Source organism: Pongo abelii, chromosome 1 (genome assembly GCF_028885655.2).
Source record: "Pongo abelii isolate AG06213 chromosome 1, NHGRI_mPonAbe1-v2.0_pri, whole genome shotgun sequence".
Classification (NCBI taxonomy): Eukaryota; Metazoa; Chordata; class Mammalia; order Primates; family Hominidae; genus Pongo; species Pongo abelii.
The window spans coordinates 18,823,548-18,849,028 of NC_071985.2; the positions used below are offsets into that span (position 1 = coordinate 18,823,548).

The 25,481-nt window shown below is 41.1% G+C and overlaps 1 long non-coding RNA gene across 1 annotated transcript in view; it reads right to left on the minus strand.

Moving 5' to 3' along the window:
- Positions 1–3,526: 3,526 nt before the first annotated feature.
- The window catches only part of LOC129061044 (uncharacterized), a 31,853-nt gene continuing 9,898 nt past the window's right edge, over positions 3,527–25,481 (minus strand). Inside the window, exons 2-3 of the long non-coding RNA XR_008528011.2 lie at positions 6,912–10,109; positions 3,527–3,623 (exon numbers count right to left, since the gene is read on the minus strand). This is a non-coding gene — a long non-coding RNA (uncharacterized LOC129061044). The remainder of the gene's footprint in view (positions 3,624–6,911; positions 10,110–25,481) is intronic.

The window sequence follows — 25,481 nt, forward strand, 5'->3', positions numbered from 1 at the left end:
TGCTCATTGAAAACAAAGTTGATTGCACTGCAGGAGGTCATCTAATTGGCTGATCCTGGTGGGAACCTCTGCTCTGACCATTGGCCCCACTGCCACCCACTAGGACAATCTGGTCTTGGAAGTGTAGATGGAGCCTACGGGATTCACAACTTGTTTATGAAAGCCAAGCCAGAGATAAAACTGGATGGACGGATGGATGGATGGATGGATGCCTGGAAGATAGAACTTGCTGGAAAGACCAAGGACTGTTGAGGAAGTATGGTAGTTTTCCAATAAGAAAGATGGTAGAGAGGACCTCAGATATTGACAGCTCATCCCTAAATACTCCACTGGACACAAACACTATGGTGCTTGCTAGAGGAAACCCTGGGAATGATCTGACTGAGTGCTCTCATTAGACAGATGAGGCAACTGAGATCAGAGAGGTTAAGTGGTTTTCCTAAGGCCACACAGATCAGAAGACGAGCCATGACCTCCTGACTCTCTAATGAGTGCCCTTTCTACTCTTTAACAAAATAATCTACATTCTGAGGGGGACTCGTCCAGCCCGAAATCTTTGTCATAGAGGACAGATACCACAAATCATTCCAGAACACCTGCAGCTGACACAGTTTACCTTTCCCTTCCAGCCTTTTTCTAAATTCCAGTTTGTTCTGGCCATGAAAGTTTTATTCTGCCCTTGCCTGAGTAAACCTCAGCCCTGGAAAATCAATTCCATTGTGCATCATCTGTGTCCCTTTCCTAAGTGGTTGGCCTCTGCTGGAAAATATCTCAGGACCATGCACACCAGATCCACTGCAAAGTGCATCCTCAGGGAGGCCTGCAGGGCTGCTCCATGCTCTCTTTATTTGCTCTTAGACATTCTTTCTAGGTTCCCTCTCAGAGACAGCTCTGAATGTTCCCCTCACCTTAAGCTCCCTGGGGAGTTCTCACCTTACCTGTCACTGACTTCATCCAGAAAATTGAGGCCAGTGGTTCTAAATTTCTTCTACACCACCCATCTCCTGACCCACAAGCTTGTGTCCGTCCCTGCCCACCCTCACTTCTCCCCCCAGGTCAGAGCACTAGGGTCCTTCCTCCTGCCCCAGACTAGTGGGCTGCTGCTGAGTTCCAAATCCCTTTTTCCAACCACCACTGGGTTCTCCATCCATAAATGATCCCCTCTCTCCACCTTCAGCCACCTCTTAACTAAGTCCTTCCTCTCAAATCAAAGCCTTCTTCAAAGATGTACACACTTGATCCTTCAAATTCTCACTGTCCATTCACATCTCTGATTCCTTGGCTGCCTCCATCACTTGACAAGAACCGCGCTGGCTGGAGCCACACATGGTCCAATCCAGTGAGTGTGCTTAGGGGTGTTTATTCTTTTTTTTTTTCCAGACAGAGTCTCCGTCAATCACTCAAGCTGGAGTGCAGTGGCACAATCTCGGCTCACTGCAACCTCTGCCTCCTGGATTCAAGCGATTCTCCTGCCTCAGCCTCCCAAGTAGCTGGGATTACAGGCATGGGCCACCAGGCCCAGCTAATTTTTTTTTTATTTTTAGTAGAGACGGAGTTTCACCATGTTGGCCAGGCTGGTCTGAAACTCCTGACCTCAGGTGATCCGCCCGCCTCGGCCTCCTAAAGGTGTGTTTTTCTTTGCACTGCCTTGTCTCCGCAGCATTTGACTCCACTGACCTCTGCCATCTTATGGAAATCCTCTCCTCTCCCCCTACTCCTTCAACTATTCCTTCTTGGTTTCTTTCATAGCTTTCTCTTCCTCCACCTGCCTCTCAAACATTGGTATGTAGAGAGAAATGACTTAGCCCACTGTCTTCCTTTTCCTTGAGCAATTGTACCTACCCTTTTGGTGTCAACCCCTCATCTCCTACAGTGGAATCTAGCTCTGACCTCTACATAATACAGTCCAAGCTCTGTAATTTAGCATGTAAAGACTTTCATGAATCAATCTTAGATTTTGATTATATTAAATCAATTGTTTAGTAGATTATACTACTTAATAACATTATAAAAGGTCACATTGGTTTAAAGGGTAAAATCATGACTCTCATACCAATATAAAATGAACACAAATCAAAGAGTTTATTTTTCTCACTATTTAATCTGAGAAACAGAAACATGTTACAACCAATTAAAAGGAAAACCTCAAGAGCAGACACATGCAGAGGTAATCAGCAATGGTAATATGAATTTGCTCAATAGACACAAACCTGGCTTCTTTCGTGGTGAGGAAAATAAATTAATTGTATTTCCATTGGACAAAATTAATTTTCATATCTGTTGTCAGGAGTCATTTGTATCGATAACTAGGCCAGATGGTACATGCCTGTAGTCCCAGCTACTCAGGAGGCTAAGAAGGGAAGATTGCTTGAGCCCAGCAGTACAAGTCCAGCCTGGGTGACATAGCAAGATCCCATCTAAAAAAAATGAATCCACTAAACTGCTTATAGTGTGTGAACTAGCTTAAGATGATGAAAGTCAGAGAAGGGTATACTGGATAGGGCACTAAGTTTTCCTACATCTCAAAGTCATTCACAGTTTTTCCTGGTTGTCTATTTCTCTCCTCTCCTCAACCTGTAATCGTAATAATCTCAAAAAAAGTATATTTTTGATCACAAAAAAAAGACTGGTCTCCTTAGGTTTGGCCTAATTATTACCATGGGGCAGCAAAATTATTACTTAACCATAGATGCTTTCTTGGGTTTGCTTTTGCATATTTAGAACTTTATATTATTGAATAACTACTGAGGCCACGAATTAATGTCTGTCTTAAAGTTTTCTTAAGTGATCTCAGACTTTTAAAAATCTTCTCTTACTTGCCATCCTGAGGCTAGGAAACTAAGCTTTGGAAACTCTTTCTCTAGGTTTCCCCTGCAGTCTTGTCAAGTTTGCTGAGGGTGTTGGCCCATCTCACATCTGTAAACCAGGTACCAGCCAGTTTTCCTGGGAGAGCTTTCTAGGCATTGATTGGCACCCTAAACAAAGTCAACTTGTGTTACCCAAAGTGGCTTTGTCACTCTGGATTCAATAAGAATCCTTCTCTAACATGACAACTCCAGATGAGACCCTAATCGCACAATCAATTTTCCCAACTATATCTTGTTTAAGAAAATGAAAAAAGAGAAGGAAAAAGGGAAAACAGTTTCTTTTTGAACCTATTGTGTTATGGGGAGTAAGGAGACTCAATAAAAGTTTCTGATCTCTAGGGGGATACCAGAGAGAATCAGATATCAATGAAGTAAGTTAACTTTATTTATGAATAAATGAAAATAAATTAATGAATTAATGAATAATTAATTCATTAATATAAAAATTAATGAAATAAATTAATAAATTAAATAATTTTATAAATTAAAAAATAGCTGAAGTGAATTAGAAAGCAATGAGTTTTAAAACTTCAGTTAAAATGTTTCTCATTCTTTTCTTAAACTCACCAAAAGAACTTTATTCTTTTTTGTTTTTTTAAGCAAAAAGACTTTACTTCTTAAAACACTTTTAAATTTACAAAGAAATTAAGCAGACCGTACAGAGTTTCCATGTACCACCCTTTCTCCACAGTCTCTCCTTGTAAGGGAGGGAAAATATATTTTCCTTAGGCATTGGTACGTTCATGGTTGAGGCCCCTATAACAAAAGACAGACAGATATTTAGTGTACATTTTACATGATAGTGAGCCTTTATAAGAAAATAAAGAGCCCAAGAAATGGGTAAACCTGTGTACATTTAATGCTAGGTTTGATGAAGAAGTGGATAGTTGTGGAGAAGTATGATTGGATGAAAATATGATCTAAAGGTCATAAACTGGGGGAACTTAGCAAGGCCTCTTTGTTTAGATTCTTCTCCAAGTCCCTGTGTCTTGACAGATAGAGATATTCCTTTTCTCCAGTACAGGGAGGGCACCTCTTTAATGAGGCTCTTATGATCTGCTTCATGGGAAGTTCAGAAAATCCTTCCTAGGTGTGACATTATTTTAAATACATCTTTATGTTGGTTTTTATCCACGATTTCTGACTCAGATCTCCCATAGCCCTTGTAATTTCTCCCCAAGGCAGGTCATAGAAACTAAAAATACACTCTAATCTTCCCCCACCTCTCTGTCTTAGAGTTGGCCATAAAGAAATTCTCAGACCTACGTTGTCTAATTGCAGGCGATAAGACCCCAGTTTCAAAAGGGATCTTGCCACATGCTCTGGAGGAAGGAACACTGCACAGAGAAGCCAAGAGGAGTCAGAACACACAGGCCTTGCTGGGTTTGCCCACTCCATCTGCTACTATTAGATCATGCCCTTTTTGGCCAATCACATTTCTTTATTTTTATTTTTATTTTTTGAGACAGAGTCTCACTCTGTCGCCCAGGATGGAGTGCAGTAGCGTGATCTCGGCTCACTGCAACCTCTGCCTCCTGGTTCAAGCGATTCTCCTGCCTCAGCTTCCTGAGGAGCTGGGATTGTAGGAGCCTGCCACCACGCCCGGCTAATTTTTGTATTTTTAGTAGACACGGGGTTTCACCATGTTGGCCAGGCTGGTCTCGAACTCCTGACCTCAGGTGATCCACCTGCCTCGGCCTTCCAAAGTGTGGGATTATAGGTGTAAGCCACCGTGCCCAGCCCCAGTCACATTTCTACATGGGTGTTTATACTTCAGTAAAGCCTGTCCTATGAAGTCTCCATAAAAAGCCCATGGAAGAGGGTATGGCGAGCTTCCAGATAGCTGAACATGTGGAGGTTGCTAGAGGGTTGCATGCTCAGGGAGGGCACAGAAGCTCTGTGCCCCTTCCCCCATACCTCGCCCTATGCATCTCTTCATTTTGTAACACCCTTTGTAATAAACCAGTAAATGTGAGTAAATGTTTCCTGAGTTCTGTGAGCCTAGCAAATTAATTAAACTCATGGAGGGAGTCGTGGGAACCCTGATTTGCAGCCAATAGTTGAGAAGCACAGGCAAAACAACCTTGGGCTTGCCATCGGAGTCGAAAGTGGGAGACAATCTTATGGGAATGAGCCCTCAATCTGCTACATCTGCTGCTATCTCCAGGTCGATAGTTTTGAAACTAAATTGGAGGACACCCCACTGGTGTCTGCTGCAAAGTTGCTTGCTTGCTGGTGGGGAGAAATCACCACATATTTTGGGGTCACAAAAGTCTTCTATGTTAATTCTTGTGGTGTGAAAACGGAGCAAAAAACTATTGGAGTTTTTTCCACTGACACTAGATTTTATGGCTTGCTCCTGGGGGAAGGGCCGAGGGAAGATGAGTGTGACCTTCCAGTTTCTGCTGTTTTCTCAAATGCCAAGATGCCGTCCTTTGGAGTAGTGTGTCCTGAACCCCATCATCCTGTTATTAACATTTTACATTAGTTTGATAAATTTCTTAGACTTGATGAGCCAATCCTGATATATTATTATTAACTGAAGTCCATAGTTTATACAGATTTTCTTAGGCTTTTCTCTAACGTCCTTTTTCTCTTCCAAGATCCTATCGAGGATACTACATTCCATTTAGTCATTGTATTATTGATATTTATTTCTTTTTTATTGTTGAATAATTCCATTGTTTGGCTGTATGGCAGTTTGTACATCTGTTTTGAAGGATAGCTTAGTCTTGGTTGCTTCCAGTTTCTAGTAATTGTGGAAAAAGTTACTTTAAACACTCATGTACAGGATTCTGTGTGGACATAAGTTTTCAAGTCAGTTACTTAGGAGTGAGATTTCTGAGTTGTATGGTAAAATGGCTTAGCTTTGTAAGAAACTGCCCAACTGTCTTCCAAAGGGACTATGTCATCTTGCACGCCCACTAGCAGTGAATGGGAGTTCCTATTGTGCCACATCCTCACTAGCAGTGAATGGGAGTTCCTATTGTGCCACATCCTCACTAGCAGTGAATAGGAGTTCCTATTGTGCCACATCCTCACTAGAATTTGGTGCTGTCAGTGTTCTGGATTTAGGTCATTCTAATAGGTGTGTGGTGTTATCTAATTGTTGTCTTAATTTGCATTTCCCTAATGACAAAGGATGTTGAGCATCTTTTTGTGTGCTTTTTTTTTTTTTTTTTTTTTGCTCATTTGTACATCTTTGGTGAGGTGTCTGTTTAAGTCTTATTTACATTTACTTATGTATTAGACTGGGTCTCACTCTGTTGCCCAGACTGGAGTGCAGTGGCACAATCTCAGCTCACTGCAACCTCTGCCTGCTGGGCTCAAGTGATCCTCCCACTTTAGCCTCCGGAGTAGCTGGGACCACAGGCACACGCCACCATGCCCAGCTAATTCTTTGTATTTTTGGTAGAGACGGGGTTTCACCACGTTGCCCAGGCTGGTCTCGAACTCCTGAACTCAGGCAATCCTCCCATCTCAGCCTCCCAAAATGCTGGGATTACAGGCATGAGCCACCATGCCTAACCTTTTTCTTTCATAATTCAGCTGATTTTGGTCGTGTTGAAGGTCAGTATGCAGACATTACAAGCAATTTGTACACAATTCTTAATGCACATGCCAAAATTTAAGAAGCCATGTAGTTTTAAATTCTTTTCTATACAATTAATTTGGTGACTTTCCAAGAAATTAATCCAGAAAAAGTTAAATCTAGAAAACTTACAGTCAAAAAAGATGTAGAGTACCAATATCTTCAAAGGTTGATAAGCTGTTACATTGTCTCAGTAACTCACATACTGATGTCATACATCATATATACTCAAATTTTCAAGCTTTCAGAGCAAATTATTAATAACTAAGTTATTAAGAAAAGCAAAGCAGAATGCTACAACCAAAAGCACATATTCTGATAATGAGAACCAAGATCAGGGACCAGTTTTCTTTAAAACACAATTCTCCTAAAAACAACATGGGAATAGAAGGAATTTAAAATGTTCAAGACAGATACACCATTCAGGGTCAGCAAGAGTTTTTGCAGCTTACCAGCAGCCTTGGGGACATCACAGCCTTCCATTGTTCCTCTCTGGTTCCTTCATGTTATGGATCAGCTCCTCTCTTTCACTGTCCTATTACTCCTGCTGCTGCCTATAAATACACTTTTCTTGTGTCTGTTTCACATTCAAACGCCTTGAGCAAGGATATGAGTGATTCAGTTAGTCCCATCATCCAAGTTGCATCGAGTTGCCTGAGACTCTTGACCTTATAGATGACAGGCCAGCCTATAAATTAGCTAGCTCTGGAAAAGGCACCCACCCATGGTCCAATTACCTGTGAGCAGGTGGTGGGGGTTGCATGTGTCAGGCACGGAGTCCAAAGGGTAGGGCCCTTACCTTTAAGGTGTGCTCCCCAACTCTCAGAGGTGACACAGTGTTGTACAGGCTAGTTCAGGCTTTTCTTGGGCAAAGTTGGTCATAAGGTTCTCCCATTAGTGACCCTCCCCCCATCGTCATCCTTGCTAATAAATATCCCCCCAAGAACACTCTAACATTTAAATAGAGGAGCCCCTAAAGCACAAGGTCATTGAATCTAAATGAGTTTCTGGCTTGAAGGCCTATTTCTGCCTCAAATGCCATAGTCCCTCCCAGGATTCTTTACTCCAACTGAGCAAAGACCTTAACGCTATTGTCTTCTCACTTTTGTCATGTCAGAGCATGGGCATTGTAACTTGCAGGACATGTCAGTAGGATAAAGATTAAAAGAGGAGCAGGTACAGAGGCTCATGCCCATAATCTCAGCAATTTGAGAGACCAAAGCAGGAGGATGGCTTAAGGTCAAGAGTTGGAGATCAGCCTGGGTAACATAGTGAGAATCTGTCTCTACAAAAAAATTTAAAAATTATCTGAGTATGGTAGCATACACCTGTAGTCCCAGATACTCAGAAGGCTGAGGGAGGAGAATCACTTAAGCCCAGGAGTTTGAGGCTGCAGTGAGTCCTGATCACACCAATGCACTCCAGCTTGGGCGACATAGCTAGATCCTGTCTCTAAAACAAAACAAAACAAAAAGTAAAGAGGAGGAGAGTGCATTTTGGGTCTATCCACTCCAGACATGGGATTTCTCCTATTGTACATGCTACATTCCATTTCTAAAACTCACTTAGCTATGAGAGATGATAGATAAATCAATAGATAGTGCTTTATGCCTAATGATAATCTCAACCAACATTTGTATATGTCTTATTTTTACATGCAGGCAGCCTTACAACATCTCATGTTATAGGCATCATTATGGCCACTATGTAGAGAAGTGGACTGAACTGACAAGGAGAAAAGTTAAGTAGTAATTTACCCAAGATGTCACAACTGGTAAGCGAACTCAAAATTTCAACCCCAAGAATTTCAACTCAGTCTTTCCACTATGCTATGAAAAGTCTCAGGAAAAGTGACGCTACTATTGCCTCCTAAAGACTCTAACAGTAATATTGTGTGTGCATCTCAGAAATGAACACCAGTGAGTGTGCAATGTGAGATGCAGTATGTGTGTGGGTATTTTTAGGATAAGACGGTGTGACATTATATCTTTGGCACCTCATTTAAGTAGACCGTGTTTCCTAAAAAGGAGATGTGGCTTTGTCACTTAAGCAAAGGCCTTTTTCCATGTGCCTCTAAGAATCCTTCAGAAATATTAGTTGTTTTTTTAATGAGACACTGTCTACAGGATAATGAACATTTCCCCTTCTTTTTTCTCTATGTTTAGTGAAGAACATACCTTCATGGGGTCCAAAGCAAGATATTTATCAAATAAGAGAAAAAAAATGTGATGTCAGCCAAGTTTGACCCTGGGATACTTCTCCCTTTTCTTTGTGTGCACTTTAAAATTTACTTCAATCCAGGACCAAAATATTTCCCTGTTGTTGTGCCCAGATCTTTCTCATCTCTGTTTGATGGCTTTTTGCTTCATAGCAAAAATCACAGGGGCAATTGTAATTACAGTGCAGTCACATCTGCATTTCAAATGAGCGCAATCCATTTTGGTTCTCATAATTTTGAGGGCTGAATAAATAGTGCTCTTCCAGTTGTGAATGGCTGCAATATGGAGCCTCAGGAGAGAGGGAAACTGTAGGGTTCAACATGCTCTGAACTATTCCTGGCAGCCGCAGTGCTGCTTTGAGGACTCATTATAAACCTGGATAGTATTCTCTTTGCAACATTTTGAAATGGTTCTGAAGAGTTCATCTTTAAGCTGGAGCAGTTTTATCTGGTGGTTATCTTAACCTTCACACAACAGTAATCCACTCTTTCCTCAAGAGAATCACTTAGAAAAACATACCTTTCACTTGTGACAGGCAACATACCAGAAATCCCAACATTTATAATTTGCAAAAAAACTGGCAGTTTGTTGTTTTGGTTTTCCTGTAAGGCACCTGTCATGGAGGGAGGTGAAGCATGAGTAGTGTTCCAAGGGCCATTGTAGAGTTGCTTGGGTTTAGTCATTGAGTCACAAAGACTTTCCATCAAAATCAAAGGCTAAATTCTTGTTTCTGTCAGTAAGGCAATTTAGGTGTCCTGAACAACCTTTCTGATTGAAATAACTGCATTGTTGAATAAACACTACATTTTTCCTTTAAAATGCATTGCTGGATGGAACTGAGGTAAGAAATCCACAGAGATACAAAACAAAGCATAACCAGGACCCTTGGGACTCAGACAAATGCAAAGTTAGCTTTCACCTTGAAGGTTTCTGCTGAAAACTGGAATACTTGAGCTTCTGCTTTGAGGACAACATAGGCATAGAAGGCAGGATTAAAATCCTAGGGCCCACCCCAGTGAAGAACCTGATGCAAAATACCTGCATAACCCTGAGACCCCAAAGAGCTATAATTTAAATATTAGGGTGAACTGAAAATAAACCCTAGCGTGCAGAAAGTAAAGCCAGGAAATTTACCTATCTAGACTTGGTGCTAAACAATAACAACAACAACAAAATTACTCTGAGAATACATAATTAAGATATTACAAGAGTTTTTGGTCCAAATTCACATAACCTCTGCAACCACCAAAATACACAAATAGATAAATATATTCAAAGTGGTTCTAGGTTGGTAACACCTCTAGGATGCTGTGAAAAGCAGATGCGAATTGTCTGTGCTAGACTTCAATGTCAAGCCAGCTTCTAAGAATCCAAGGAAATCCAGCCACTGGATCCAAGGAAATTAGCCGCTCACAGCACCAACACCAAAACCTGAAAGGAAATAAGGTACTGTGTGTGAGAATCAGCAGCTCCAGACAGCTGAAACAAATCCTCAAAAAGAACTTGAAAATATGAGCTAGGAAATAGATTTCACATAATTACCATGAAGATATTTAAAAACCAAATAGAACTGCTAAGATTTAAAAAGCAATAAAGAAAAATGAAAACTCAGTGGATGGATTAACCAGCAGATTAGATAAGGCTAGAGAGAAATTTAATGAACTTGAAGATAGGCCAAAAATATTTTTCAGAATGCAGTTTACAAAGATAAAGGAAAACAAAACATGAAAGAGGGGATAGAAAACAGAGGCTAAAATGATAGGCTATAGCATATGTCTTAACAAAAAGTACCAGCAGGAGATAGGGAGAATGGGTCATATTTTAAAATATTTTAAGAATTTTTTTAGAATTGTGGAAGGACACTGGTTTTCAGGTCCAAGGAACTAAATGAATTCCAAAATGAGCATATGAAAGGCTTGTTATGTAAGAAAGAAAGATAAGCAAAGAAATTGGTGAATATGTACACCTATAATACAAAGCAATATTAATAATATCTAATTTATAAGTCAAAAATAGTCTATTATTAAAATTCTGGATAACATAGAATGTAATTTGAAGGGATGTTAATTATTATTAAAGTTTTCTAAGGTTCTGCTGTTCAAGAGCAGGTTAAAGATGCTGCTTTAGTCTTTATAAGCTAAAAGTGTGTATTGGAAGATCTAGTACAGCTATGATGAGGCTGGAAACTGCTCTAAAAAGATTAGAAATAGCAAATGCCTCTTTATTGCAGTAGTATGAATAATAGCAAAAGGCCGAAAACAGCCCATATGTTCAGTAGTAAGTAGATGACTGGTTGAATACCCTATGAAACATCCACACAACAGAGTTCCTTTACAAGAATGAAAATATGATTTCCAAACCAAGTAGAAAGAAGAAATGGAATTACCAGTATGTGGAAGAGAAAATCCTCAGTCAATCCAAAAGACATCAAGAAAAGGACAAAGAAAACACAAATAGAAAAAAGTGGATGAACAGAAGCATATGATAAAATTATAGTAAAGAATCCAAATCTGGTACATTGGCAACTATATTAATGTAAATGGACTAATTCTATAGTTGGAAGCAGGTATTAGATTGGGTTAAAAGCATTCTATGCATATACCTATTACAAGAGGTATACCTAAAACATAAAGATCTCAAATTATTGAAAGCCAATGAGTGGAAATACATATACAAGGTAAATATTATCCCCCTAAAGCTGACAAATAGACATTAAAGAAAATAAGTTTTGCTAGAGATTTTACTAGAGATAATGATAAAAGGTACAATCCATAAAAATGAACTTGTAGGACCTTAATGTTTAACTTCAAAATACATAAAGCAAAAATTGATATATCTGGAAGAAAAAAATATGAAAATTTGTCTCAAAAATGGGATATTTAAAAATCTCTCTTTGTAGATTATTGTAATTGATAAATCAAGTAAATCAGATGTTAATAAGTATATAGAATATTTGAACAGCACATTTCACAAGATTTAACAACCTTGTTGAGAGAGAGAGAGAAACATTGTCCCTCAAAACTAGAGAAAACATCCTTTTAAAAGACATACAGGGAGGTGGCTGACAAGATGGCGGAATAGGAACAGCTCCGGTCTACAGCTCCCAGCGAGATCAATGCAGAAGGCGGGTGATTTCTGCATTTCCAACTGAGGTACTGTGTCCAGAATTGGTGGGTTCTTGGTCTCACTGACTTCAAGAATGAAGCCGCGGACCCTCGCGGTGAGTGTTCTCACTGACTTCAAGAATGAAGCCGCGGACCCTCGCGGTGAGTGTTACAGCTCTTAAGGTGGCGCGTCTGCAGTTTGTTCCTTCTGATGTTCGGATGTGTTCGGAGTTTCTTCCTTCTGGTGGATTCGTAGTCTCACTGGCTCAGGAGTGAAGCTGCAGACCTTTGCGGTGAGTGTTACAGCTCTTCAGGCAGTGCGTCTGGAGTTGTTCGTTCCTCCCAGTGGGCTCGTGGTCTCGCTGGGTTCAGGAGTGAAGGCTGCAGATCTTCGCGGTGAGTATTACAGCTCATAAAAGCAGCGTGGACCCAAAGAGTGAGCAGTAGCAAGATTTATTGCGAAGAGCGAAAGAACAAAACTTCCACAGTGTGGAAGGGGACGGGAACAGGTTGCCAATGCTGGCTCAGGCAGCCTGCTTTTATTCTCTTATCTGGCCCCACCCACATCCTGCTGATTGGTAGAGCTGAGTGGCCTGATTTGACAGGGTGCTGATTGGTGCGTTTACAATCCCTGAGCTAGATACAAAGGTTCTCCATGTCCCCATCAGATTAGCTAGATACAGAGTTTCGACACACAGGTTCTCTAAGGCCCCACCAGAGCAGCTAGCTACAGAGTGTCGATTGGTGCACTCACAAACCTTGAGCTAAACACAGGGTGCTGATTGGTGTGTTTACAAACCCTGAGCTAGATACAGAGTGCCAATTGGTGTGTTTACAATCCCTGAGCTAGACATAAAGGTTCTCCAAGGCCCCACCAGAGCAGCTAGATACAGAGTGTCGATTGGTGCACTCACAAACCCTGAGCTAAACACAGGGTGCTGATTGGTGTGTTTACAAACCTTGAGCTAGATACAGAGTGCCGATTGGTGTGTTTACAAACCCTGAGCTAGACATAAAGGTTTTCCAAGGCCCCACCAGAGCAGCTAGATAAAGAGTGTCAATTGGTGCACTCACAAACCCTGAGCTAAACACAGGGTGCTGATTGGTATGTTTACAATCCCTGAGCTAGATATAAAGACTCTCCACGTCCTCACCAGACTCAGGAGCCCAGCTGGCTTCACCTAGTGGATCCCGCACCGGGGCTGCAGGTGGAGCTGCCTGTCAGTCCCGTGCCATGTGCTCGCACTCCTCAGCCCTTGGGTGGTCAGTGGGACTGGGCACCATGGAGCAGGGGGCGGCACTCGTCGGGGAGGCTCGGGCTGCACAGGAACCCACCGAGGCGGGGGAAGGCTCAGGCATGGCAGGCTGCAGTCCCAAGGCCTGCCCCGCGGGAAAGCAGCTAAGGCCTGGTGAGAAATCGAGCGCAGTGCCGGTGGGCTGGCACTGCTGGGGGACCAAGTATACCCACCACAGCCGCTGGCCCGGGTGCTAAGTCCCTCATTGCCTGGGGCCGGCAGGGCCAGCCGGCTGCTCCAAGTACAGGGCCCACCAAGCTCATGCCCACCCGGAACTCCAGCTGGCCCTCAAGCGCCGCACACAACCCTGGTTCCCGCTCGCGCCTCTCCCTCCACACCTCCCTGCAAGCTGAGCCAGTGGGTTCCGGCCTTGGCCAGCCCAGAAAGGGGCTCCCACAGTGCAGCGGCGGGCTGAAGGCCTCCTCAAGTGCCACCAAAATGGTAGCCCAGGCAGAGGAGGCGCCGAGAGTGAGCAAGGGCTGTGAGGACTGCCAGCACCATGTCACCTCTCAGTACCAGGCTCATCTCATTGGGACTGGTTACATGGTGGGTGCACCCTGAAGCAGGGTGGGGCATGGCCTCACCCAGGAAGTGCAAGGGGTCAGGGAACTCGCTCCCCTAGCCGAGGGAACCTGTGAGGGATTGTGCCCGTGAGGAACTGTGCATTCCCGCCCAGATACTATGCTTTTCCCACCATCTTCGCAACCCACAGACCAGGAGATTCCCTCAGGTTCCTACACACCACGAGGGCCCTGGGTTTCAAGCACAAAACTGGGCAGCCACTGAGCTAGCTACAGGAGTTTTTTTTAATACCCCAGTGGTGCCTGGAATGCCAGTGAGACTGAACTGCTCACTCCCCTGGAAAGTGGGCTGAAGCCAGGGAGCCAAGTGGTCTAGCTAGTGAATCCCACCCCCACAGAGCCCAACAAGCTAAGATCCACAGGCTTGAAATTCTCGCTGCCAGCACTGCAGTCTGAAGTCGACCTGGGACTTTTGAGCTTGGTGGGGGGAAGGGCATCTGTCATTACTGAGGCTTGATTAGGCGGTTTTCCCCTGACAGTGTAAACGCAGCTTCCAGGAAGTTCAAACTGGACAGAGCCCACCTCAGCTCAGCAAAGCCGCTGTAGCCAGACTGCCTTTCCAGATTCCTCCTCTCTGGGCAGGGCATCTCTGAAAGCCAGCAGCCCCAGTCAAGGGCTTATAGATAACTCCCAGCTCCCTGGGACAGAGCACCTGGGGGAAGGGGCATCTGTGGGCAGAGCTTCAGCAGACTTAAACTTTCCTGTCTGCTGGCTTTGAAGAGAGCAGTGGATCTCCCAGCACAGCGCTCGAGCTCTGCAAAGGGACAGACTGCCTCCTCAAGTGGGTCCCTGATGCCCGTGCCTCTTGACTAGGCGATACCTCCCAGCAGGGGTCGACAAACACCTCATACAAGAGAGCTCCAGCTGCCATCTTGTGGGTGCCCCTCTGGGACGAAGCTTCCAGAGGAAGGAGCAGGCAGCAATCTTTGCTGTTCTGCAGCCTCTGCTGGTGATACCCAGGCAAACAAGGTCTGGAGTGGACCTCCAGCAAACTCCAGCAGACCTGCAGCAGAGGGGCCTGACTTTTAGAAGGAAAACTAACCAACAGAAAGGAATAGCATCAACATCAACAAAAAGGACATCCACACAGAAACCCCATCCAAAGGTCACCAACATCAAAGACCAAAGGTAGATAAATCCACGAAGATGAGGAAAAACCGGCACAAAAATGTTGAAAATTCCAAAAACCAGAACACCTCTTCTCCTCCAAAGGATCACAGCTCCTTGCCAGCAAGGAAACAAAATTGGATGAAGAATGAGTTTGACAAACTGACAGAAGTAGGCTTCAGAAGGTGGGTAATAACAAACTCCTCCGGGCTAGAAGAGCGTGTTCTAACCCAACGCAAGGAAGCTAAGAACCTTGAAAAAGGTTAGAGGAATTGCTAACTAGAATAACCAGTTTAGAGAAGAACATAAATGACCTGATGGAGCTGAAAAACACAACATGAGAACTTCATGAAACACATGCAAGTATCAATAGCCGAATCAATCAAGGAGAAGGATATCAGAGACTGAAGACCAACTTAATGAAATGAAGTGAGAAGACAAGATTAGAGAAGAAAGAGTAAAAAGAAATGAACAAAGCCACCAAGAAATATGGGACTAAGCGAAAAGACCAAATCTACGTTTGATTGTTGTACCAGAAAGTGACAGGGAGAATGGAACCAAGTTGGAAAACACTCTTCAGGATATTATCCAGGAGAACTTCCTCAACCTAGCAACACAGGCCAGCATTCAAATTCAGGAAATACAGAGAACACCACAGATACTCCTCGAGAAGAGGAACCCCAAGACACATAATCATCAGACTCACCGAGGTTGAAATGAAGGAAAAAATGTTAAGGGCAGCCAGAGAGAAATGTCGGGTTACCCACAAACGGAAGCCCATCAGACTGAGAGCAGATCTCTCTGCAGAAACCCTACAAGTCAGAAGAGGACCAATATTCAACATTCTTAAATAAAAGAATTTTCAACCCAGAATTTCATATCCAGCCAAACTAAGCTTCATAAGTGAAAGAGAAATAGACTCCCTTTACAGAGAAGAAAATGCTGAGAGCTTTTGTCACCACCAGGCCTGCCTTACAAGAACTCTTGAAGGAAGCACTACATATGGAAAGGAAAAACTGGTACCAGCCACTGGAAAAACATACCAAATTATAAAGACCATCAACACTGTGAAAAAACTGCTTCAACTAATTGACAAAAAAACCAGCTAGCATCATAACGACAGGATCAAATTCACACATAACAATAATAACCATAAATGTAAATGGGCTAAATGCCCCCAATTAAAAGACACATACTGGCAAATTGGATAAAGAACCAAGACCCATCAGTGTGCTGTATTTAGGAGACCCATCTCACATGCAAAGACACACATAGGCTCAAAATAAAGGGATGGAAGAATATTTACCAAGCAAATAGAAATTTAAAAAGGCAGGAGTTGCAATCCTAGTCTCTGATAAAACAGCCTTAAACCAACAAAGATCAAAAAGACAAATAAGGACATTACGTCATGGTAAAGGGATCAATGCAACAAGAAGAGCTAACTATCCTCAATATACATGCACCAAATACAGGAGCACCCAGATTCATAAAACAAGTTCATAGAGACCTACAAAGAGACTTAAACTCCTACACAATAATTGTGGGAGACTTTAACACCCCACTGTCGATATTAGACACATCACCAAGGCAGAAAATTAGCAAAGACATTCAGGATTTGAACTCAGCTCTGGACCAAGCAGACCTAATAGACATCTACAGAACTCTCCACCCCAAATCAATAGAATATACATTCTTCTCAGCACCACATCACACTTACTCTAAAATTGACCACATAATTGGAAGTAAAACACTCGTCAGCAAATGCAAAAGAACGGAAATCATAACTGTCTCTCAGACCACAGTGCAATGAAGTTAGAACTCAGGATTAAGAAACTCACTCAAAACCGCACAACTACATAGAAACTGCACATCCTGCTCCCGAATGACTACAGGGTAAATAATGAAACTAAGGGAGAAATAAATAAGTGCTGTGAAACCAATAAGAACAAAGACATAACATACCAGAATCTCTGGGACACAGTTAAAGCAGTGTTTAGAAGGAAATGTATAGCACTAAATGCCCACAGGAGGAAGCAGGAAAGATCTAAAATTCACACCCTAACATCACAATTAAAAGAACTAGAGAAGCAAGAGCAAACAAATTCAAAAGCTAGCAGAAGACAAGAAATAAATAAAATCAGAGCAAAAGTGAAGGAGATAGAGACAAAAAAAAACCCTTCAGAAAAAAATCAATGAATCCAGGAGGTGATTTTTTGAAAAGATTAACAAAATAGACTGCTAGCCAGACTCATAAAGAAGAACAGAGAGAAAAATCAAATAGACACAATAAAAAATGGTAAAGGATATCACCACCGATCCCACAGAAATACAAACTACCATCAGAGAATATTACAAACACCTCTATCCAAATAAACTAGAAAATCTAGAAATGGATAAATTCCTGGACACATACACCCTCCCAAGACTAAACCAGGAAGAAATCAAATCTCTGAATAGACCAATAACAAGTTCTGAAATTGTGGCAATAATTAATAGCCTACCAACCAAAAAATGTCCAGGACCAGACAGATTCACAGCTAAATTCTACCAGAGGTACAAAGAGGAGCTGGTACCACTCCTTCTGAAACTATTTCAAACAATAGAAAAAGAGGGACTCCTCTCTAACTCATTTTATAAAGCCAGCATCATCCTGATCCCAAAACCTGGAAGAGACAAAACAAAAAAAGAAAATTTCAGGCCAATATCCCTGATGAATATAGATGCAAAAATCCTCAATAAAATACTGACAAACCAAATCCAGCAGCACATCAAAAAACTTATCTACCATGATCAATTCGGCTTCATCGCTGAGATGCAAGGCTGGTTCAACATACACAAATCAATAAACCTAATCCATCACATAAACAGAACCAATGACAAAAACCACATGATTATCTCAATAGATGCAGAAAAGGCCTTCGATAAAATTCAACACTCCTTCATGCTAAAAACTCTCAATAAACTAGGTATTAACGGAACGTATCTCAAAATAGTAAGAGCTATTTATGACAAAACCACAGTCAATATCATACTGAATGGGCAAAAGCTGGAAGCATTCCCTTTGAAAATCGGCCCAAGACAAGGATGCCCTCTCTCGCCACTCCTATTCAACACAGTATTCGTAGTTCTGGTCAGGGCAATCAGTCAGGAGAAAGAAATATAGGGTATTCAAATAGGAAGAGAGAAAGTCAAATTGTCTCTGTTTGCAGATGACATGATTGTATATTTAGAAAACCCCATTGTCTCAGTCCAAAATCTCCTTAAGCTGATAAGCAACTTCAGCAAAGTCTCAGGATACAAAATCAGTGTGCATAAATCACAACCATTCCAATACACCAATAATAGATGAACAGAGAGCCAAATCATGTGTGAACTCCCATTCACAATTGCTACAAAGAGAATAAAATACCTAGGAATACAACTTACAAGGGATTGAAGGACCTCTTCAAGGAGAACTACAAACCACTGCTCAAGGAAATAAGAGAAGACACAAACAAATGGAAAAACATTACATGCTCATGGATAGGAAGAATCAATGTCTTGAAAATGGCCACACTGCCCAAAGTAATTTATAGATTCAATGCTATCCCCATCAAGCTACCACTGACTTTTATCACAGAATTAGAAAAATCTACTTTAAATTTCATATGGAACCAAGAAAGAGCCCATATAGCCAAGATAATCCTAAGCAAAAAGAACAAAGCTGGAGGCATCATGCTACCTGACTTCAAACTATACTACAAGGCTACAGTAACCAAAACAGCATGGTACTGGTACCAAAACAGATATATAGACTAATGGAACACAACAGAGGCCTCAGAAATAATGCCACACATCTGTCAAAGATCAACCATCTGATCTTTGATAAACCTGACAAAAACTAGCAACAGGGAAAGGATTCCCTATTTAATAAATGGTGTTGGGAAAACTGGCTAGCCATATGCAGAAAACTGAAACTGGATCCTCTTCCTTACACCTTATACAAAAACTAACTCAAGGTGAATTAAAGACTTAAATGTAAGACCTAAAACCATAAAAACCCTAGAAGAAAACCTAGGCAATACCATTCAGGACATAGGCATGGGCAAAGACTTCATGACTAAAACACTAAAAGCAATGGCAACAAAAGCCAAAACTGACAAATGGAATCTATTCAAACTAAAGAGCTTCTTCACAGCAAAAGAAACTATCATCAGAGTGAACAGGTAAACTACAGAATAGGAGACAATTTTTGCAATCTATCCATCTAACAGAGGGCTAATATTCAGAATCTACAAGGAACCTAAACAAATTTACAAGAAAAAATCAAACAACCCCATCAAAAAGTGGGTGAAGGATATGAACTGACACTTCTCCAAAGAAGACATTTATGTGACCAACAAACATCTTTAAAAAAGCTCATCATCAATGGTCATTAGAGAAATGCAAATCAAAACCACAATGAGATACCGTCTCATGCCAGTTAGAATGGTGATCATTAAAATGTCTGGAAACAACAGATGCAGGAGAGGATGTGAAGAAATAGGAACGCTTTTACACTGTTGGTGGGAGTGTAAATTAGCTCAACCATTGTGGAAGACAGTGTGGTGATTCCTCAAGGATCTAGAACCAGAAATACCATTTGACCCAGCCATCCCATTACTGGGTATATACCCAAAGGATTATAAGTCATTCTACTATAAAGACACATGCACAAGTATGTTTATTGCAGCACTATTCACAATAGCAAAGACTTGGAAACAACCCAAATGTCCATCAATGATAGACTGGATACAGAAAATGTGGCACATATACACCACGGAATAGTATGCAACCATAAAAAAGGATGAGTTCATGTCCTTTGTAGGGACATGGATGAAGCTGGAAACCATCATTCTCAGCAAACTAACACAGGAACAGAAAACCAAACACTGCATGTTGTCACTCATAAGTGGGAGTTGGACAATGAGAATACATGGACACAGACAGGGGAACATCACACACCAGGGCCTGTTGGAGGATGAGGGGCTAGGGGAGGGATAGCCTTAGGAGAAATACCTAATATAGATGGCAGGTTGATGGTTGCAGCAAACCACCATGACGCATGTATACCTATGTAACAAACCTGCATGTTCTGCACATGTGTCCTAGAACTTAAAGTATAATAAAAAAAATTTAAAAAAGTAAAATGAACATTTTAAGAAGTCAAAAAATAGACCTACAGAGTGCCTGTGAAAATTCACCTTCTCCTAGGTTATAACGCTATTCCCACCAACTTTTGAAGATTGCATTTTATGGGAACACTTTCTTTGAGCACTTGCAATTATGTTAGAGAACATTAACAACAATAAGAAGCACCCAGAGAAAACTATACATTTCAACATTAAAAATAGGCTTCTTTTAAAAAAGAAATTGTGTGTATTTATGGTATACAACATGATATTTTGGTGTCCAAAATAGACTTCTGAGCCACTCCCTTGTCCAATTAAAAAAAAAGAAATGATAAAATATTTAGGCATAAATAATGATAAAAATAATACATATCAAACTTGTGAGACAGCAAAAACAGTACTCTATTAACTTAAGTATTAACTGGAAAAAAGAATGTCTAAAATAAGGAGACAAGCATCCAACTTAACTTTAAGAAAAAGAGCACAGCAGAATACATCCATAGAAAGTAGAAGAAAAGTTATCATAGCACTATTCACAATAGCAAAGATATGGAATTTCATTGAGCAGTGGTTTGTAGTTCTCCTTGAAGAGGTCCTTCACGTCCCTTGTAAGTTGGATTCCTAAGTATTTTATTCTCTTTGAAGCAATTGTGAATGGGAGTTCACTCATGATTTGGCTCTCTGTTTGTCTGTTATTGGTCTATAAGAATGCTTGTGATTTTTGTACATTGATTTTGTATCCTGAGACTTTGCTGAAGTTGTTTATCAGCTTAAGGAGATTTTGGGCTGAGACAATGGGGTTTTCTAGATATACAATCATGTCGTCTGCGAACAGGGACAGTTTGACTTCCTCTTTTCCTAACTGAATACCCTTTATTTCCTTCTCCTGCCTAATTGCCCTGGCCAGAACTTCCAACACTATGTTGAATAGGAGTGGTGAGAGAGGGCATCCCTGTCTTGTGCCAGTTTTCAAAGGGAATGCTTCCAGTTTTTGCCCATTCAGTATGATATTGGCTGTGGGTTTTTCATAGATAGCTCTTATTATTTTAAGATACGTCCCATCAATACCTAATTTATTAAGTTTTTAGCATGAAGGGTTGTTGAATTTTGTCAAAGGCCTTTTCTGCATCTATTGAGATAATCATGTGGTTTTTGTCTTTGGTTCTGTTTATATGCTGGATTACATTTATTGATTTGCGTATACTGAACCAGCCTTGCGTCCCAGGGATGAAGCCCACTTGATCATGGTGGATAAGCTTTTTGATGTGCTGCTGGATTCGGTTTGCCAGTATTTTATTGAGGATTTTTGCATCAATGTTCATCAAGGATATTGGTCTAAAATTCTCTTTTTTGGTTGTGTCTCTGCCCGGCTTTGGTATCAGGATGATGCTGGCCTCATAAAATGAGTTAGGGAGGATTTCCTCTTTTTCTATTGATTGGAATAGTTTCAGAAGGAATGGTACCAGTTCCTCCTTGTACCTCTGGTAGAATTCGGCTGTGAATCCATCTGGTCCTGGACTCTTTCTGGTTGGTAAGCTATTGATTATTGCCACAATTTCAGAGCCTGTTATTGGTCTATTCAGAGATTCAACTTCTTCCTGGTTTAGTCTTGGGAGAGTGTATGTGTCGAGGAATTTATCCATTTCTTCTAGATTTTCTAGTTTATTTGCGTAGAGGTGTTTGTAGTATTCTCTGATGGTAGTTTGTATTTCTGTGGGATCGGTGGTGATATCCCCTTTATCATTTTTTATTGCGTCTATTTGATTCTTCTCCCTTTTTTTCTTTATTAGTCTTGCTAGCGGTCTATCAATTTTGTTGATCCTTTCAAAAAACCAGCTCCTGGATTCATTAATTTTTTGAAGGGTTTTTTGTGTCTCTATATCCTTCAGTTCTGCTCTGATTTTAGTTATTTCTTGCCTTCTGCTAGCTTTTGAATGTGTTTGCTCTTGCTTTTCTAGTTCTTTTAATTGTGATGTTAGGGTGTCAATTTTGGATCTTTTTATACAAACAAATGGAAGAACATTCCATACTCATGGGTAGGAAGAATCAATATCGTGAAAATGGCCATATTGCCCAAGGTAATTTATAGATTCAATGCCATCCCCATCAAGCTACCAATGACTTTCTTCACAGAAATTGAAAAAACTACTTTAAAGTTCATATGGAACCAAAAAAGAGCCCGCATCACCAAGTCAATCCTAAGCCAAAAGAACAAAGCTGGAGGCATCACACTACCTGACTTCAAACTATACTACAAGGCTATAGTAACCAAAACAGCATGGTACTGGTACCAAAACAGAGATATAGATCAATGGAACAGAACAGAGCCCTCAGAAATAACACCACATATCTACAACTATCTGATCTTTGATAAACCTGAGAAAAACAAGCAATGGGGAAAGGATTCCCTATTTAATAAATGGTGCTAGGAAAACTGGCTAGCCATATGTAGAAAGCTGAAACTTGATCCCTTCCTTACACCTTATACAAAAATTAATTCAAGATGGATTAAAGACTTAAACGTTAGACCTAAAACCATAAAAACCCTAGAAGAAAACCTAGGCACTACCATTCAGGACATAGGCATGGGCAAGGACTTCATGTCTAAAACACCAAAAACAATGGCAACAAAAGCCAAAATTGACAAATGGGATCTAATTAAACTAAAGAGCTTCGGCACAGCAAAAGAAACTACCATCAGAGTGAACAGGCAACCTACAAAATGGGAGAAAATTTTCGCAACCTACTCATCTGACAAAGGGCTAATACCCAGAATCTACAATGAACTCAAACTAATTTACAAGAAAAAAACAAACAACCCCATCAAAAAGTGGGCAAAGGATATGAACAGACACTTCTCAAAAGAAGACATTTATGCAGCCAAAAGACACATGAAAAAATGCTCATCATCACTGGCCATCAGAGAAATGCAAATCAAAACCACAATGAGATACCATCTCACACCAGTTAGAATGGCAATCATTAAAAAGTCAGGAAACAACAGGTGCTGGAGAGGATGTGGAGAAATAGGAACACTTTTACACTGTTGGTGGGACTGCAGCCATCCCATTACTGGTTATATACCCAAAGGACTATAAATCATGCTGCTATAAAGACACATGCACACGTATGTTTATTGCGGCACTATTCACAATAGCAAAGACTGGGAACCAACCCAAATGTCCAACAATGATAGACTGGATTAAGAAAATGTGGCACATATATACCATGGAATACTATGCAGCCATAAAAAAGGATGAGTTCATGTCCTTTGTAGGGACGTGGATGAAATTGGAAATCATCATTCTCAGTAAACTATCGCAAGGACAAAAAACCAAACACCACACGTTCTCACTCATAGATGGGAATTGAACAATGAGAACACATGGACACAGGAAGGGGAACATCACACTCTGGGGACTGTTGTGGGGTGGGGGGAGGGGGGAGGGATAGCATTAGGAGATATACCTAATGCTAAATGATGAGTTAATGGGTGCAGCACACCAGCATGGCACATGTATACATATGTAACTAACCTGCACATTGTACACATGTACCCTAAAACTTAAAGTATAATAATAATAATAATAATAATAAAAGATATGGAATTGACTTCAGTGTCCATCAATGGGTGATTAGATAAAGAAAATGTGATATATATATACACAATGGAATACTATTTAGCCCTAAAAAGGAATGAGGTCATGTCTTTTGCAGCATCATGGATGGAACGGGAGGCCATTACTTTTTAAGTGAAACAAGTTGAATACAAAGACAAATATCACATGTTCACATTTGTAAGTGGGAGCTACATAATGTGTATACATAGATGTAAGTGTGGAATGACAGACAGTAGAGACTCAGAAGGGGTGGGATGGATAATAAGATATGACTCAATAGGTACAATGCACATTTTTTGAGTGATGAATACCATAAAAGCCCTGACTTCATCACTATGCAATATATCCATGTGACAAAATTATATTTGCACCCCAAAAATTTACAGAAAATTTTTAAAAGAAAGTGGAAGGAATGATAAAGCAGACAGTAATGATAAAGAAAACAAACGTGCCTTAGAAAGGAACCATAAAACCAAAGGTTAGTTGTTTGAAACAGTTTGATCAATAGAAAATCTCTGTTGGTATTTACTAAGGGAAGGAAGGAAGGAAGGAGAGAAGGAAGGAAGGAAGGAAGGAGAAAAGGAAGGAAGGAAGGGAGAGAGAAGGAAAGAAAGAAAGAGAGAGAGAAAGGGAGAAGGAAAAAAGAAAGAAAGAGAGAGAGGGAGGGAGGGAGGAAAGGAAAGGAAGGCTCTAGTGAAGTAAGTTAGAAAAAAAAGGAGGACACAACTACAGACACTGCTGAGACAATACAATAAGAGAATATTCTTTTTTTTTTTTTTTTGAGATGGAGTCTTGCTCTGTCGCCAAGCTGGAGTACTATGGCATGATCTCGGCTCGTTGCAACCTCCGCCTCGGTGCCTCAGCCTCCCGAGTAACTGGGACTACAGGCACGTGCCACCATGCCTAGCTAATTTTTTTGTATTTTAGTAGAAACGGGGTTTCACCACGTTGGCCCAGATGGTCTCGATCTCCTGACCTCGTGATCCGCCTGCCTCAGCCTCCCAAAGTGCTGAGATTACAGGTGTGAGGCACCGCGCCCGGCCAATAAGAGAATATTCTTAACACCTCTACACCAGTGCAGTTTTAAACTGATGAATTGGGCAAAGGTTTTTTTTGTGTTTTTGGTTTTTTTTTTGAGACAGAGTCTCGCTCTGTCGTCCAGGCTGGAGTGCAGTGGTGCGATCTCGGCTCACTGCAAGCTCCGCCTCCAGGGTTCACACCATTCTCCTGCCTCAGCCTCCCGAGTAGTTGGGACTACAGGCGCCCGCCACCGCGCCTGGCTATTTTTTTGTATTTTTAGTAGAGACGGGGTTTCACCATGTTAGCCAGGATGGTCTCGATCTCCTGACCTCGTGATCCACCTGCCTCGGCCTCCCAAAGTGCTGGGATTACAGGCGTGAGCCACTGCACCTGGCCGCAAATATTTTTTAAAATACAGTTTATCAAGAAGAAATAGAAAATATGAAGAGTCTTAAAATGATTGAGGAGATTGAATCAGTCGTTGAAAAGTCTTCCTCAAAGAAAACACTAGTCCCAGTTGGCTTCACCAGCAGTTTCACCAAACTTACAGAAAAAAAAGAATTTCAATCTTACTACAACTCTGCCAAATCATTAAAAAAGGGAAAAAAATCTCCATTCACTTTGCAAGGTGGGCCTGACTTTGATACCAAAAATCCAATAAAGAACAATATGAGAAAGTAAAATTGTAGGTCAATCTCACCCGTGAGCATAGATGCAAAAATCCTCAACAAAACAAATGAAATTTAGCAATATATAAAAAGGTGAATACATCATGGCCAATTAATAGTTAATTCTCGGAATAAAAGGTTGTTAGTTTAATATTAGAAAAGTGATTTATGAAATTCACAGTAACAGATCAAAAGATTAAAAATCATATCATTATCAGATACAGAAAAGCACTTGAGGAAGTTCCATATCTAATCATG